The sequence below is a fragment of the Petromyzon marinus genome, chromosome 63, assembly GCF_048934315.1.
Source record: "Petromyzon marinus isolate PM22_M1 ecotype Great Lakes invasive population chromosome 63, UKy_Petmar_22M1.pri1.0, whole genome shotgun sequence".
NCBI lineage: Eukaryota > Metazoa > Chordata > Hyperoartia > Petromyzontiformes > Petromyzontidae > Petromyzon > Petromyzon marinus.
The window spans coordinates 3622966-3639750 of NC_133729.1; the positions used below are offsets into that span (position 1 = coordinate 3622966).

The window sequence follows — 16785 nt, forward strand, 5'->3', positions numbered from 1 at the left end:
GACTCCCTGCCGCTGTTCAAGTCCAGGCTCAAGACTTTCCATTTTATCTCGACCTATAACTGGCTGCCTCTGTGTCTCTCTCTACGGCATTAATAAGTCCCCCCCCCACCCCTTCTCTCTGGACTCTTGCGATGCGGTCGCATCGAGACTACAGAAATCCCGCTCTGTATCGCATTGACGCGGATAGGTTTGCGAACTTAGGAAGTGAGTCGATTGAGTTTTAAGATCCTGAAGCCGCTGAAGGATTGGCAGTGTCATCGTGACACTCGACCTTCCTTGCGAATGCACAGCGTAGGCCTCACCCTCCCAGCTCGGGCTAGGCCAGAGTTCACCCGACGCGCCCCTCGCGCCGTTTGCCACGGTGTCCGACGTTTGCGCTCCAGCGTGCCCGGTGCGCCTTTCGAGGAGCCGAACGACGTCGGGACATCGTGCCGAACAAACCCCGTGCACGGCCGTGATTGCGGCGCGGTCCAGGTGAACAAGAGAATGGGAGGAGGTGGGGGGGGAGGAAGAGACGCACGAACCGCGTGACGTGAATCTGAGACTGTTTTGTTGTGGTCTGGTATTGTGTTGTTGTTGGTTTTGCTGCCTTGCGCAAGCAATGATAAATCGGACTCGTGTAAAACAACCAATTTACTATTTATTTAGCTTTAGTTACTTGGTTACCTTTTTTCTCTATTTTACACTCCCTGTCAGTTTTGTGGATCGTTTTATCCACGCTTTTTATTAACTCACTCTGTTGTTGTTGTCGTCGTTGTATCCTCAAATCTTGTAACTCAATTTTAACCCACTGCTCAATGTGGTATCGACTGCAAACTTGGTATACTGATGTCATACTGATGACAATACTATATTCTATCATAAAATATAAAAAAAAATATTTGAAAACATTATTTTTGCTATGTTATGTTTCGGCTTGGCTCTAATTGTCTACGGTAAACTGACGTTGGCTGTAAATGACCACGGGGTCCCTTACATTATGGCAAGCTTCGGGGCCACTTCCTGGAGTCGTGGAGTTCTTCCATTACTAGTACGGTACATTTCAATAAAGCGTGTTTAAGACAAAGTTTTTTAAAATATTACTTATTCCTATTGGAACTCACTGACCCGCCCTGCCCCGGCTGTTATATCTGAAACGGTCCTAGGCCTCCCCTAGGTCGACTAAGCCTCAAATGAGTACCTTGTGCAGTGTGTAAACATCACCACTGGGGGAGACAAAGGTGGCCGGGCGTGGTGTTGGCCACCCACCCCTTCGTGGTGCCGGCCTTCATAGGTGCTGCTCGCTCACAGCACTTGGCCCAACAGTCGGCTATACGGGGATCTTTGTCTTTGTGCGTGTGTTGTGCAGGCAAACTATCCAGGGAAGATCTTTCGGCACGAGGGATGGCCGCTGTGCCTGGGGGAGCGTGTGGTGCTCCAGCTTTGTGACCTCGACCCCCTCGTGCTGCGATCACGGGACTTCTACCTGCAGGTGGGCGGCAGGGTGGCATGTTGGGAGGGTGGCAGGGGGACACAGCGGTAGGGTGGCATGTTGGGAGGGTGGCAGGGGGACAGAGCGGTAGGGTGCCATGGTGGCAGGGTGGGATGGGAGCAGGATGGTGGTGGTGCCACGCTACCCTGCTCCGTGGTGGTGGTGGTGGTGCCACGGTGGATGTACCAGGGCGATGAACGCTAACGATGTCTTCACTGCGCAGGTCGTTCCGAGCCCGAGCAGGGAGCAGAGCCCCCGGGTCACCTTGAAGTGCCTCTCCCGGCGCGGCCTGCGGCAACCCCGGCACAGGCACCACCGCGGCCGGCAATCTCGGCAGCGCCATGCCAACGTCCTAGAGGTGCCCTGCCCCGACGACCCTCTCTGCAGCCTGTTGAGCATGGAATGGCTGCAGGGAGTGAGCGCGGAGAGGGGGGGGCCTCCGTTGGAGAACTGCGTGCTCTCGTGTCCCGAGGGGCCCGTGCGGCTGCCCTGGAAGGAGCTGCTGCAGCCCGAGTTTGTCGACGTGCCGCGGCCCTCGGCCCGGCAGGACCCGGCGGCGCCGGAGGAGGGTGCGACGGAGCGCGGCGTCGGCGGCGCCGCCCCCGCCGCCGCCGCGAGTCCTGGTGGCTCCGAGGACAAACCCGGCGATGGTTCGGCGACCCCGCCCGCTGGCGTCATCGTGGGCGACGCCGCGCAACCCCCGCTGATCGAATCGACGAACCCCGCGGGCGCCGCCGCGTCCCGTGCCTGCGAGGTGAATCGGTCCCAAACGTGTTTGGGCAGGCGTCGGGTCAGCCCTGCTGGAAGCACACGTGTCTCGCACCCCACTCCCGGCGGGTCACGTGGCGGGTTGGAACTAACGACGGAGCGTAGAGATGATGTTGACGACGACGACGCCGATGCTGCTGCTGCTGCTGTGAACAAAGCGATGGTTGAAACTAAACGGGCCGAGGCACGCGATGCCGCCCGGTGCCTTCATAACGAATCGGCTTCGGCCGCCCCTTCAGATTGCCAAGGGGCGCCTTGCCTCGTCGGAGTCGCTTCCAGTGCGGTCGCCTCTTCCAACAACCGCAAGTATGCAGCCGTGAGCGACGCGAATGTTGCGTCTCGGTGTCGCGGCAAAAGTCAGGAAGGAAGTCATCAAAGTGAGCTCGTACAGAGCAACCTAATGAGACGTGGGAACGATTGCCAAGTCGGCCCGCATCAACCGCCGATCTGCAGCCGGTCCCACAGCGACGCGGGAAACGCCGCGGCTGCCGTTTCTTCCCACGGGGCCGCGAGCGATCCTGAAAGTTATTCTGACGGAGCGCGCTCGCCTGGAGCAAGGGCCGAGCGTACCGTCGTGCCCACTCGTAGCCGGCGCCTCCCCAAACGCGTTAGCACGGGAGCGTTTGAAGACGCACGCGACCATTGGCACGGTTCAGGTGAGCCGCCGGGCTCAGGGCGGTTGCCAAAAAGTATTTTCGGGCAGCTCCACTCCGCGCAGGACAGTCGCGGCGGTTGCGAGCAGGCGTCGCTTGGTGCGAGCCTCCCACGCTCGGAGGATGCTATGGCCGCTACCGCCACCGCCGCAACGCAACTTCTTGCCGCAACTTGCGCGCGGCCCGGGGCTGCGCGCGGCTCGCTCGGCTTAACCGCGTCAGAATCGCCGACGGGCAACTCGACCGGGTCGGCGTGCGGCGACGTTGATGAGATGGAGGGCCGAGTCAGGATATTTGACGTGCGCACGACGAGCGGCGGGCGGGCGCCGCGCGCCGTTACGGAGCGCGGGGAGCCAAATGACCATCATTCCTGGGACGTCTCGCAACTCGGCAGACCTCGTTTTCACTCGGAGCTCTTCAACTGCCCCCAGACTAACAACGAGGGTGTCATTTGCGGACCGGCACGGGTCGGCTTGTTGACGATAGCTCACGGCATTCCGCCGGGGGGAATCGCCCGGCTCCCCCGTAGCCCCGGGGAGGTTGAAAAAGTTTGCGGGCCGCCCCTTGAAGCCGCCCAACGACACCGCGACGGGACGGACGACGGGATGGCTTCGTCGCCAAAGCCAGCGGAGCGAGTCCGGGTCCCGACGGAGCAGACGCCGCTTGTGCCCACGGCTGACAACGACGCCTCGCCACAGGAGCTGAGCGCAGGAGGTGTGGGCACGGTACCAGCAGAAATGCCGGCGCCGGAGGAGACCGAGAGTAAGGGCACTCGAGTGACTGAAAAGCCTGCGGAGAGAGAGGTCCGCCCGTTCACTGCACGCGGGGACTTTCACCAACGGGACTTTGACTCCGCTGGGCTGAATGAATCTTTACAAATGTCACGACCTCAGCCTGCTGCTCCTGCTGCTGCTGCTGCTGCTGCTACTGCTGTCTTCGATCCACCCGTGACCGTGTCCGGAGAGAGGCGCGCCGCTGATGGTGGCTCGCGAGCGCCAGCCCCTCCCGGCGGAGGGCAAGGACGTCGCGCGTTGCCCGCTGACGCTTGGGAGGGCACGAGCGGCGACCGGGAGCGCCGGACACGCGCCGACTGGAGCGTTGCCGGGGCCCCGGAAGAAGCCCGCGTGAGCGCGGCGCCCGCCGAAGCGAACGCGCTGGCGGGCGCCCCGGTAGGCGATCGCAAAGCACTCTGGGAGGATGACGAGGGCGGCGGTTCGGTGGATGCGGGCGGCCGCCCATCGAGAGCCGGGGGAGCCGGCACTGAACGTGCAGACGATGACGATGGAGTCGATGAGCTGGCGGCTGCCGCAGGCGATGCGGACGGTGGACGGCCCCGTGACGACGCGTGCCGGTTCCTCGCTGGCGTTGAAGGCGCGCCAAACTCCCGTTCCCCATGTGCAGGTGAGCTCTCAATGCCTTACTGTGCCAAACGGGCACGGTGTGTGTGTGTGTGTGCGCGTGAGCATGCCACATTGTGGGGGAGCCGGTAGTCTAGCGGTTAGCGCGCTGCTCTGAAAACCCGGCGACCAGAGTTCAATTTCCCGCTCACCGCCAACACCGGTGACGATTATCGGGACCGGTCCTGGGCCTCCCCTAGGTCGACTCTGCCTCAAATGAGTACCTGGTGCTGTGTTTAAATCATCAACACTGGGTAGGAAATGGCGGCCGGGCGTGGTGGTGGCCCTACCCCCCCCACCGTGGCGGCCTTCACGTGCGCTCGATTATCACGGTTGGCTACGTATGGTGTGAAAGAAGTTCAACATACATTCTTTCCCCCCTACAGTTTGTTAAGGCTATACAGGAGACCTTTGTCTGTGTTGCCACTGCTGTGTTTTTGAAGCCGGTTCACGACGACGAATGTGCAGCTCGGAATAACTGGGCGGGGAGGTACGACGGGTGACTTTTATGGACCCGAGAGCCAACGCCCACCACCGCATACCATGAGCATTTTTCATAACTAAAACTCGCCCGAGTCGTGGTGTGTGCTTTAGTTTGTTTTTCGTTTGTTGCTCCTTCCCCCGCACCTCCGATTAGCACGGTGGGCTACGTACATGCATACGGATACGGTGAAACCTTGGATTGCGAGTAACTTGGTCTGCGAGTGTTTTGCAAGATGAGCAAAATTTAAAAATGAATATTAATTTGATAAACGAGCGAGGGTCTTGCAATACGAGCAGTGTACGTGTATACGCTTTGTACTGCCGAGCGTGACGTGATCACACACTGATATACGAGTGCTTTGGATTACAAACACGTTTCCGGAACGAATTATGCTCGCAATCCAAGATTTTACTGTAACATGAACTGTTGGTGCTGCTACCGGTATTTACACCGTGGGTCAGCGGTGGGTGCGTTTCCTCTGCTCGTTGCAGAAGTTTGTGGTTCAAATCCAGCAAAGATGCCCTGGTTAGTACCGCGGGCGGTGGCGTGGTGTTAACCGTATGAATACGCGCCGCCCGTTTCGACAGTGGCCGTTAAAGATCCCCGCGCACCCCGTCGCATTAGTTCCGATCATTTGGAGACATTTGTGATCATAGATAGTCATTGGCAATAGCAATTGAGGGGGCACGTGGTGTTGGCGCTGTCGTTCACATGGCGCGAAGGGCGATCATCGTGATCGGGGCAAGGCGCCTGCTGTGTTTCACAGACGCAGTCGGGCTGTCGTGCTTCCACCGCTGTGCGTGTTCCCCAACTGAGGAACATTTTTTGCGGTGGAATCATTCGAATTTGCCAAATTTTGACCATGACGCCCGCGACACGATGGGGCCTGCTCCTTCCGAATGGCGTCACGGGGATCTTTAACGTCCCCTGTGAAGCAGGCGGCGCGTAATTTCCGGTTGTTGCGCCTGCAGAGAGCCCCTGTAGAGAGCGTTTGGCCTCCTCTTCCGTGCCGGTGAGACATCTTCGCTTAAACGCAGGTTTTGGGCACAGGCCCAAAGGCCCAAAGCATCTCCAGGCCAGCAACAAACAACACTATTATCAAAGTTGCAACGGACAAGGGTGAACACGTTTCTTGATCTGAGCAAGGTTATTATGTTAAGAACTTGGGAAACGATGCGATGACGTGAGAAGGGAATTCCAAAGTGGAGCAGGTAAGAGGGAAGAAGCAGAAAGAGTCGTGCTGCGACCTGCAGTGTTTGTTGTTGGAACGCTGTGCACGGCTCTTGTGAGAGGTGACAGTACCCACACTTTACCCCACCAAACCCGACCTGGCTGGGTGGATATGGGGGGTGGTGCAGGTGAGGCGGACGAGGGGAGGGATTGAAGAGGCTCTCCCCATTGTGTCACCTGCCGCGCAGGTTTAAATAGGTGGTGCGCACTCTACAATGATGTTGTTGGAATGTTCTCTCCATTTGACGGCGGGGCGGGGCAGGCGACGGAACAGCCAGTAAAAAAAATGTAAATATTCTCCACGTTTTGATATTGAGTCGAGAAGAGTACCGGATAAACTTGTTCTCTCGGCCTCATTGGCAAGTGGCATCGAGAATACGAACACGCCTCTGGGTCTCCGTGTAAGGCGTGTTAATGCACAGGCACCAAAAATAGGCCTTCGCGTATCCTGACGCGAGAACCCTTGGCTATTTTTCCATCGCCGTCAGCCATGATTGATCCACTGCTCCATGAAGGCGCTCCCCCTGAGCCCGTTGTGTGTAATCCCAACTGAGTAATTGTGTGGTGTCATTTTTCAAACGTGGACTTTACATGTACGTACGTTGAACTTCTTTTGCACCGTACATAGCCATCCATGCTAATCGGAGGTGCCGGGGGGAAGGAGCAACAAACTTAACACCAAAAGGAAGTTCTAAACAAATGGGTCTCTGTGTGAGTCTCTGGGTCTCTGTGTGAGTCTATAGATCTCTGCGTGACGCTATTTATGTTGAACTTCTTTCGCACCGTACATAGCCAACTTTGCTAATCGGAGGTGGGGGGGGGGGTGGAAGGACAACAAACTAAACACAAAAAGCAGTTCTAAAGAAATGGGGTATGTGTGTTAGTCTCTTGGTCTCTGTATAAGTCTGGATCTCTATGTGAGTATGGATCTCTGTCTGCGTCTATGTATGTATGTATGAACTTCTTTTGCACCGTACGTACAGTGAGGGAAAACACTTATTTGATCCATTGCTGATTTTGTACGTTTGCCCATTGACAAAGAAATGATCAGTCTATAATTTTAATGGTAGGTTTATTTGAACAGTGAGAGACAGAATAACAACAAAAGAATCCAGAATAACGCATGTCAAAAATGTTATGAATTGATTTGCATTTTAATGAGGGAAATAAGTATTTGACCCCTCTGCAAAACATGACTTAGTACTTGGTGGCAAAACCCTTGTTGGCAATCACAGAGGTCAGACGTTTCTTGTAGTTGGCCACCAGGTTTGCACACATCTCAGGAGGGATTTTGTCCAACTCCTCTTGGCATATCTTCTCCAAGTCATTAAGGTTTCGAGGCTGACGTTTGGCAACTCGAACCTTCAGCTCCCTCCACGGATTTTCTATGAGATTAAGGTCTGGAGACTGGCTAGGCCACTCCAGGACCTTAATGTGCTTCTTCTTGAGCCACTCCTTTGTTGCCTTGGCCGTGTGTTTTGGGTCATTGTCATGCTGCAATACACATCCAGGACCCATTTTCAATGCCCTGCTGGGGGAAGGAGGTTCTCACCCAAGATTTGATGGTACATGGCCCCATCCATCGTCCCTTTAATGCGGTGAAGTTGTCCTGTCCCCTTAGAAAAACACCCCCAAAGCATAATGTTTCCACCTCCATGTTTGGCGGTGGGGATGGTGTTCTTGGGGTCATAGGCAGCATTCCTCCTCCTCCAAACACGGCGAGTTGAGTTGATGCCAAAGAGCTCCATTTTGGTCTCATCTGACCACAACACTTTCACCCAGTTGTCCTCTGAATCATTCAGATGTTCATTGGCAAACTTCAGACGGGCATGTATATGTGCTTTCTTGAGCAGGGGGACCATGCGGGCGCTGCAGGATTTCAATCCTTCACGGCGTAGTGTGTTACCAATTGTTTTCTTGGTGACTTTGGTCCCAGCTGCCTTGAGATCATTGACAAGATCCTCCCGTGTAGTTCTGGGCTGATTCCTCACGGTTCTCATGATCATTACAACTCCACGAGTTGAGATCTTGCATGGAGCCCCAGGCCGAGGGAGATTGACAGTTATTTTGTGTTTCTTCCATTTGCGAATAATCGCACCAACTGTTGTCACCTTCTCACCAAGCTGCTTGGCAATGGTCTTGTAGCCCATTCCAGCCTTGTGTAGGTCTACAATCTTGTCCCTGACATCCTTGGAGAGCTCTTTGGTCTTGGCCATGGTGGAAAGTTTGGAATCTGATTGATTGATTGCTTCTGTGGACAGGTGTCTTTTGTACAGGTAACAAGCTGAGATTAGGAGCACTCCCTTTAAGAGTGTGCTCATAATCTCAGCTCGTTACCTGTATAAAAGAGACCTGGGAGCCAGAAATGTTTCTGATTGACAGGGGGTCAAATACTTATTTCCCTCATTAAAATACAAATCAATTTATAACATTTTTTATATGCGTTTTTCTGGATTTTGTTGTTATTCTGTCTCTCACTGTTCAAATAAACCTACCATTAAAATTATAGACTGATAATTTCTTTGGCAGTGGGCAAACGTACAAAATCAGCAGGGGATCAAATACTTTTTCCCTCACTGTAGCCAACCTTGCTAATCGGAGGGTGCGGGGGAAGGAGCAACAAGCTAAACACAACAAAAATGAGTTTTACAGAAATTCGTTTTCCGTCTAGTTTGCTGTGTTGACATTGATTTTTCTTCCATACCGTTGTCTGCCTTACGGACGTTTTCTCTGCGTTCTTAGATTCCGTCGGACGGTGTGCGACCGACACGAACGGGATGGGTGCGAGCTCTCCCCGGGGCCACTCGGAAGCCGTGCGTGCCTCCGCGCGCGCCGGAAGGACGAGTGACGGGGAACGCATCGACCAGTCGCGTTCGCGTCGCATCCGTTCCGCCCGCGCGGGACGTCGGGAGCCCTCGACACTGAGCAACGGCGACGCTGCCGCGGGGGGTGCAACAGGTGACGCAGCCGGGGAATTGACTTCTGCAAGCGTCGGAGAATGTTGCCCAAGTACCTTGCCAGCTGCGGGGAGCCAACGATTGGCCGCCGATGACGCCCGCGACGGGCGGAGCGTGCCCCCCGAAGTTCCGCGCAAGGTCAACGCTGAGCGTCGTGTTTGCGACGACGCTCAAACAGGAGGAGCGGCGGGTGCCGGAGTGACTGGCGACGAGGCCCGCCGCCCTGCTGGGCATTATACAGCGGCAGCTGCTCCTACCGGGAGCAGCACCAACAGCAGCGGCGCCAGTGGCGGCGTGGTGCTGAGCGATGAAGAGTTGCAGGCCGTGTTGCTGGATGGAGACACTGACCCCACACGCACAAGAGACACTGACCCCACACACACAAGAGACACTGACCCCACACAGACAAGAGACACTGACCCCACACACACAAGAGACACTGACCCCACACACACAAGAGACACTGACCCCACACAGACAAGTGACACTGACCCCACACACACAAGAGACACTGACCCCACGCAGACAGGAGACATTGACCCCACGCAGACAGGAGACATTGACCCCACACACACAAGAGACATTGACCCCACACACACAATAGACACTGACCCCACACACACAAGAGACACTGACCCCACACAGACAAGTGACACTGACCCCACACACACAAGAGACACTGACCCCACGCAGACAGGAGACATTGACCCCACGCAGACAGGAGACATTGACCCCACACACACAAGAGACATTGACCCCACACACACAATAGACACTGACCCCACACACACAAGAGACACTGACCCCACACACACTAGAGACACTGACCCCACACAGACAAGTGACATTGACCCCACACACATAAGAGACATTGACCCCACGCAGACAGGAGACATTGACCCCACACACACAAGAGACATTGACCCCACACACACTAGAGACACTGACCCCACACAGACAAGAGACATTGACCCCACACAGACAGGAGACATTGACCCCACACACACAAGAGACATTGACCCCACACACACAAGAGACACTGACCCCACACACACTAGAGACACTGACCCCACACAGACAAGTGACACTGACCCCACACACACAAGAGACACTGACCCCACACAGACAGGAGACACTGACCCCACACACACAAGAGACACTGACCCCACACACACAAGAGACACTGACCCCACACAGACAAGTGACACTGACCCCACACACACAAGAGACACTGACCCCACACACACAAGAGACACTGACCCCACACACACAAGAGACACTGACCCCACACACACAAGAGACACTGACCCCACACACACAAGAGACACTGACCCCACACAGACAAGTGACACTGACCCCACACACACAAGAGACACTGACCCCACGCAGACAGGAGACATTGACCCCACGCAGACAGGAGACACTGACCCCACACACACTAGAGACACTGACCCCACACAGACAAGTGACATTGACCCCACACACATAAGAGACATTGACCCCACACAGACAGGAGACATTGACCCCACACACACAAGAGACACTGACCCCACACACACAAGAGACACTGACCCCACACACACTAGAGACACTGACCCCACACAGACAAGAGACATTGACCCCACACAGACAGGAGACATTGACCCCACACACACAAGAGACATTGACCCCACACACACTAGAGACACTGACCCCACACAGACAAGTGACACTGACCCCACACACACAAGAGACACTGACCCCACACAGACAGGAGACATTGACCCCACACACACAAGAGACACTGACCCCACACAGACAGGAGACACTGACCCCACACACACAAGAGACACTGACCCCACACACACAATAGACACTGACCCCACACAGACAGGAGACACTGACCCCACACACACAATAGTCACTGACCCCACACACACAATAGACACTGACCCCACACACACAAGAGACACTGACCCCACACACACAAGAGACACTGACCCCACACAGACAAGAGACACTGACCCCACACACACAAGAGACACTGACCCCACACAGACAAGAGACACTGACCCCACACAGACAAGAGACACTGACCCCACACACACAATAGACACTGACCCCACACAGACAAGAGACACTGACCCCACACAGACAAGAGACACTGACCCCACACACACAAGAGACACTGACCCCCCACGCACAAGAGACACTGACCTTGTACACACAAGAGACACTGACCTTGTACACCCAAGAGACACTGACCCCACACACACAACAGACACTGACCTTGTACACACAAGAGACACTGACCTTGTAAACACAAGAGACACTGACCTTGTACACACAAGAGACACTGACCTTGTACACACAAGAGGCACTGACCTTGTACACACAAGAGACACTGATCTTGTACGCACAAGAGGCACTGACCTTGTACACACAAGAGATACTGACCTTGTACACACAAGAGACACTTCCCCCACACACACAAGAGACACTGACCTTGTACACACAAGAGGCACTGACCTTGTACACACAAGAGGCACTGACCTTGTACACACAAGAGACACTGACCTTGTACACACAAGAGACACTGACCTTGTACACACAAGAGATACTGATCTTGTACACACAAGAGACACTGACCTTGTAAACACAAGAGGTACTCCCCCTATGCAGATGAGAGGCAGTGACCCCACACACACAAGAGACACTGACCTTGTACACACAAGAGACACTGACCTTGTACACACAAGAGATACTGACCTTGTACACACCAGAGACACTTCCCCCACACAGACAAGAGACACTGATCTTGTACACACAAGAGACACTGACCTTGTACACCCAAGAGACACTGACCTTGTACACACAAGAGACACTGATCTTGTATATACAAGAGACACTGACCTTGTATATACAAGAGGCACTGACCTTGTACACACAAGAGACACTGACCTTGTAAACACAAGAGGCACTGACCTTGTACACACAAGAGACACTGACCTTGTACACACAATAGACACTGACCCCACACACACAATAGACACTGACCCCCCACGCACAAGTGACACTGACCCCACACATACAAGAGACACTGACCCCCCACGCACAAGAGACACTGACCTTGTACACCCAAGAGACACTGACCCCACACACACAACAGACACTGACCTTGTACACACAAGAGACACTGACCTTGTAAACACAAGAGACACTGACCTTGTACACACAAGAGACACTGACCTTGTACACACAAGAGGCACTGACCTTGTACACACAAGAGACACTGATCTTGTACGCACAAGAGGCACTGACCTTGTACACACAAGAGGCACTGACCTTGTACACACAAGAGACACTGACCTTGTACACACAAGAGACACTGACCTTGTACACACAAGAGACACTGACCTTGTACACACAAGAGATACTGACCTTGTACACACAAGAGACACTTCCCCCACACAGACAAGAGACACTGATCTTGTACACACAAGAGACACTGACCTTGTAAACACAAGAGGCACTCCCCCTATGCAGACGAGAGGCAGTGACCCCACACACACAAGAGACACTGACCTTGTACACACAAGAGACACTGACCTTGTACAAACAAGAGACACTGATCTTGTATATACAAGAGACACTGACCTTGTATATACAAGAGGCACTGACCTTGTACACACAATAGACACTGACCTTGTACACACAATAGACACTGACCTTGTATACACAAGAGACACTATCTCCACACATACAAGAGACACTGACCCCACACAAACAAGAGGGACTGACCTTGTACATACAAGAGGCACTGACCTTGTACACACAATAGACACTGACCTTTTTTACACAATAAACACTGACCTTGTACACACAAGAGACACTATCCCCACACACACAAGAGACACTGACCCCACACACACAAGAGGGACTGACCTTGTACACACGAGAGGGACTGACCTTGTACACACAAGAGACACTGACCTTGTACACACAAGAGACACTGACCTTGTACACACAAGAGACACTGACCTTGTACACACAAGAGACACTGACCTTGTACACACAAGAGACACTGACCTTGTACACACAAGAGACACTGACCTTGTACACACAAGAGACACTGACCTTGTACACACAAGAGACACTGACCTTGTACACACAAGAGACACTGACCTTGTACACACAAGAGACACTGACCTTGTACACACAAGAGACACTGACCTTGTACACACAAGAGGGACGGACCTTGTCCCCACAAGAGACACTGACCTTGTACACACAAGAGACATCACCCCCACACAGACAACAGGCACTGACCTTGCACACACAAGAGACACTGACCTTGTCCCCACAAAAGGCACTGACCTTGTACACACAAGAGACACTGACCTTGTAAACACAAGAGACACTGACCTTGTAAACACAAGAGACACTGACCTTGTAAACACAAGAGGCACTGACCTTGTACACACAAGAGACACTGACCTTGTACACACAAGAGACACTTCCCCCACACAGACAAGAGACACTGACCTTGTACACACAAGAGGCACTGACCTTGTACACACAAGAGACACTGACCTTGTACACACAAGAGATACTGACCTTGTACACACAAGAGACACTTCCCCCACACAGACAAGAGACACTGACCTTGTACACACAAGAGGCACTGACCTTGTACACACAAGAGACACTGACCTTGTAAACACAAGAGACACTGACCTTGTACACACAAGAGACACTGACCTTGTACACACAAGAGACACTTCCCCCACACAGACAAGAGACACTGACCTTGTACACACAAGAGACACTGACCTTGTCCCCACAAAAGGCACTGACCTTGTACACACAAGAGACACTGACCTTGTAAACACAAGAGACACTGACCTTGTAAACACAAGAGACACTGACCTTGTAAACACAAGAGGCACTGACCTTGTACACACAAGAGACACTGACCTTGTACACACAAGAGACACTTCCCCCACACAGACAAGAGACACTGACCTTGTACACACAAGAGGCACTGACCTTGTAAACACAAGAGGCACTGACCTTGTACAGACAAGAGATACTGACCTTGTACACACAAGAGACACTTCCCCCACACAGACAAGAGGCACTGACCTTGTAAACACAAGAGACACTGACCTTGTAAACACAAGAGGCACTGACCTTGTACACACAAGAGACACTGACCTTGTACACACCAGAGACACTTCCCCCACACAGACAAGAGGCACTGACCTTGTACACACAAGAGGCACTGACCTTGTACACACAAGAGACACTGACCTTGTACACACAAGAGACACTGACCTTGTACACACAAGAGACACTGACCTTGTACACACAAGAGACACTGACCTTGTACACACAAGAGACACTGACCTTGTACACACAAGAGACACTGACCTTGTACACACAAGAGACACTGACCTTGTACACACAAGAGACACTGACCTTGTACACACAAGAGACACTGACCTTGTACACACAAGAGACACTGACCTTGTACACACAAGAGGGACGGACCTTGTCCCCACAAGAGACACTGACCTTGTACACACAAGAGACATTACCCCCACACAGACAACAGGCACTGACCTTGCACACACAAGAGACACTGACCTTGTCCCCACAAAAGGCACTGACCTTGTACACACAAGAGACACTGACCTTGTAAACACAAGAGACACTGACCTTGTAAACACAAGAGGCACTGACCTTGTACACACAAGAGACACTGACCTTGTACACACAAGAGACACTTCCCCCACACAGACAAGAGACACTGACCTTGTACACACAAGAGGCACTGACCTTGTACACACAAGAGACACTGACCTTGTACACACAAGAGATACTGACCTTGTACACACAAGAGACACTTCCCCCACACAGACAAGAGACACTGACCTTGTACACACAAGAGACACTGACCTTGTAAACACAAGAGACACTGACCTTGTAAACACAAGAGGCACTGACCTTGTACACACAAGAGACACTGACCTTGTACACACAAGAGACTCTTCCCCCACACAGACAAGAGACACTGACCTTGTACACACAAGAGGCACTGACCTTGTACACACAAGAGACACTGACCTTGTACACACAAGAGATTCTGACCTTGTACACACAAGAGACACTTCCCCCACACAGACAAGCGACACTGACCTTGTACACACAAGAGGCACTGACCTTGTACACACAAGAGACACTGACCTTGTACACACAAGAGACACTGATCTTGTATATACAAGAGACACTGACCTTGTATATACAAGAGGCACTGACCTTGTACACACAAGAGGCACTGACCTTGTACACACAAGAGACACTGACCTTGTAAACACAAGAGACACTGACCTTGTACACACAATAGACACTGACCTTGTACACACAAGAGACACTGACCTTGTAAACACAAGATGCACTGACCTTGTACACACAAGAGGCACTGACCTTGTACACACAAGAGACACTGACCTTGTACACACAATAAACACTGACCTTGTACACACAAGAGACACTATCCCCACACAGACAAGAGGCACTGACCCCACACACACAAGAGGCACTGACCTTGTATATACAAGAGGCACTGACCTTGTACACACAAGAGACACTGACCTTGTAAACACAAGAGGCACTGACCTTTTACACACAACAGACACTGACCTTGTAAACACAAGAGGGGCTGACCTTTTACACACAAGAGACACTGACCCCACACACACAAGAGGCACTGACCTTGTACACACAAGAGACACTATCCCCACACAGACAAGAGGCACTGACCCCACACACACAAGAGGCACTGACCTTGTACACACAAGAGACATTGACCCCACACAGACAAAAGACTCTGAACCCACACAGACAAGAGACACTGACCTTATACAGACAAGAGCCTCTGATCCCACACAGCCAAGTATTTGTTCATTAACAGAGAAGAGCAGGAACAGCACTGCAGGTCAACCACCCTCCCAGTGGTTCCGCTTGCAGGCAACTGATGTGGACACGGAAGTCCTCCAGTCCGGGATCGCAGTCGTTCCCGGTGAGTTGGCCTCCGCTTGTTCCACACCGCCGTGGAGTTGCCCCCTGGTTTGCGGTGGGGGTGGCGCGGCCTAGCGGGTAGTGCGTTTTTTTTGCCCGCTCGTTGGCAAGTTCGAGGCAGCCTTGGTTATCACTGCAGCGGTATTAACCACGAGTTTACCGTGCGCCTTGTGCTTTTTCGGTGAACATTCACGATCCAGCGACGTCATTCGGTCCCGGTGTTGAAAAGTTCGAAGAATTACACCGCAAGTTACCCAAGTGGGATTACGTGTAGTTATATTGCCTCTCCCCCCCCCCCCCCTACTGTAAAATTATCGCGGATCCTGTCTGAAACACAGCAGCGCCTTCCGTCGCGATGATAGCCTCGCACTATAGGGGCGATAGCACCGACCCCAAACGTACTAAATTGTTATTATAGTCGTCATGGTCGCATTTGTCCGCGCGTGGCTATGGTGCTGCTTATCTTCGTAGTGTTACCAGCGTGTGTGTGTGTGCCACGGTGGCAAGATGTTAACTATCTCGCCTGGTATACAGGAGGTCGTGGGTTCGGTCCAATATACGCCTTTATATGGGTCGCGTGGATTGTCTCTCCAGGTCCTCCGGGTTTTCCCTCCAAATGTAGAATCAACATCACGCATATTTCCCTCCACATGATAAGTCACTTTGTTGAGCTATAATTTGTGTTATAGCCAGATCGCTTCTGAAAGAGAGCTATGTAGCTCAGTGGGGCCTTACCTGGTAAAATAAAAAATAGTTTATTGTA

At 53.0% G+C, this 16785-nt stretch overlaps 2 long non-coding RNA genes across 2 annotated transcripts; both read right to left on the minus strand.

Moving 5' to 3' along the window:
- Positions 1–13552: 13552 nt before the first annotated feature.
- LOC142906350 (uncharacterized) lies at positions 13553–14080 on the minus strand. Its single transcript, XR_012930198.1, has 3 exons — positions 14037–14080; positions 13869–13988; positions 13553–13628 (listed from the first exon to the last, which is right to left on the minus strand). It is a non-coding gene; the product is annotated as an uncharacterized LOC142906350 (long non-coding RNA).
- A 464-nt stretch (positions 14081–14544) lies between these two features.
- LOC142906349 (uncharacterized) lies at positions 14545–15123 on the minus strand. Its single transcript, XR_012930197.1, has 3 exons — positions 15069–15123; positions 14925–14948; positions 14545–14780 (listed from the first exon to the last, which is right to left on the minus strand). It is a non-coding gene; the product is annotated as an uncharacterized LOC142906349 (long non-coding RNA).
- Positions 15124–16785: the final 1662 nt, after the last annotated feature.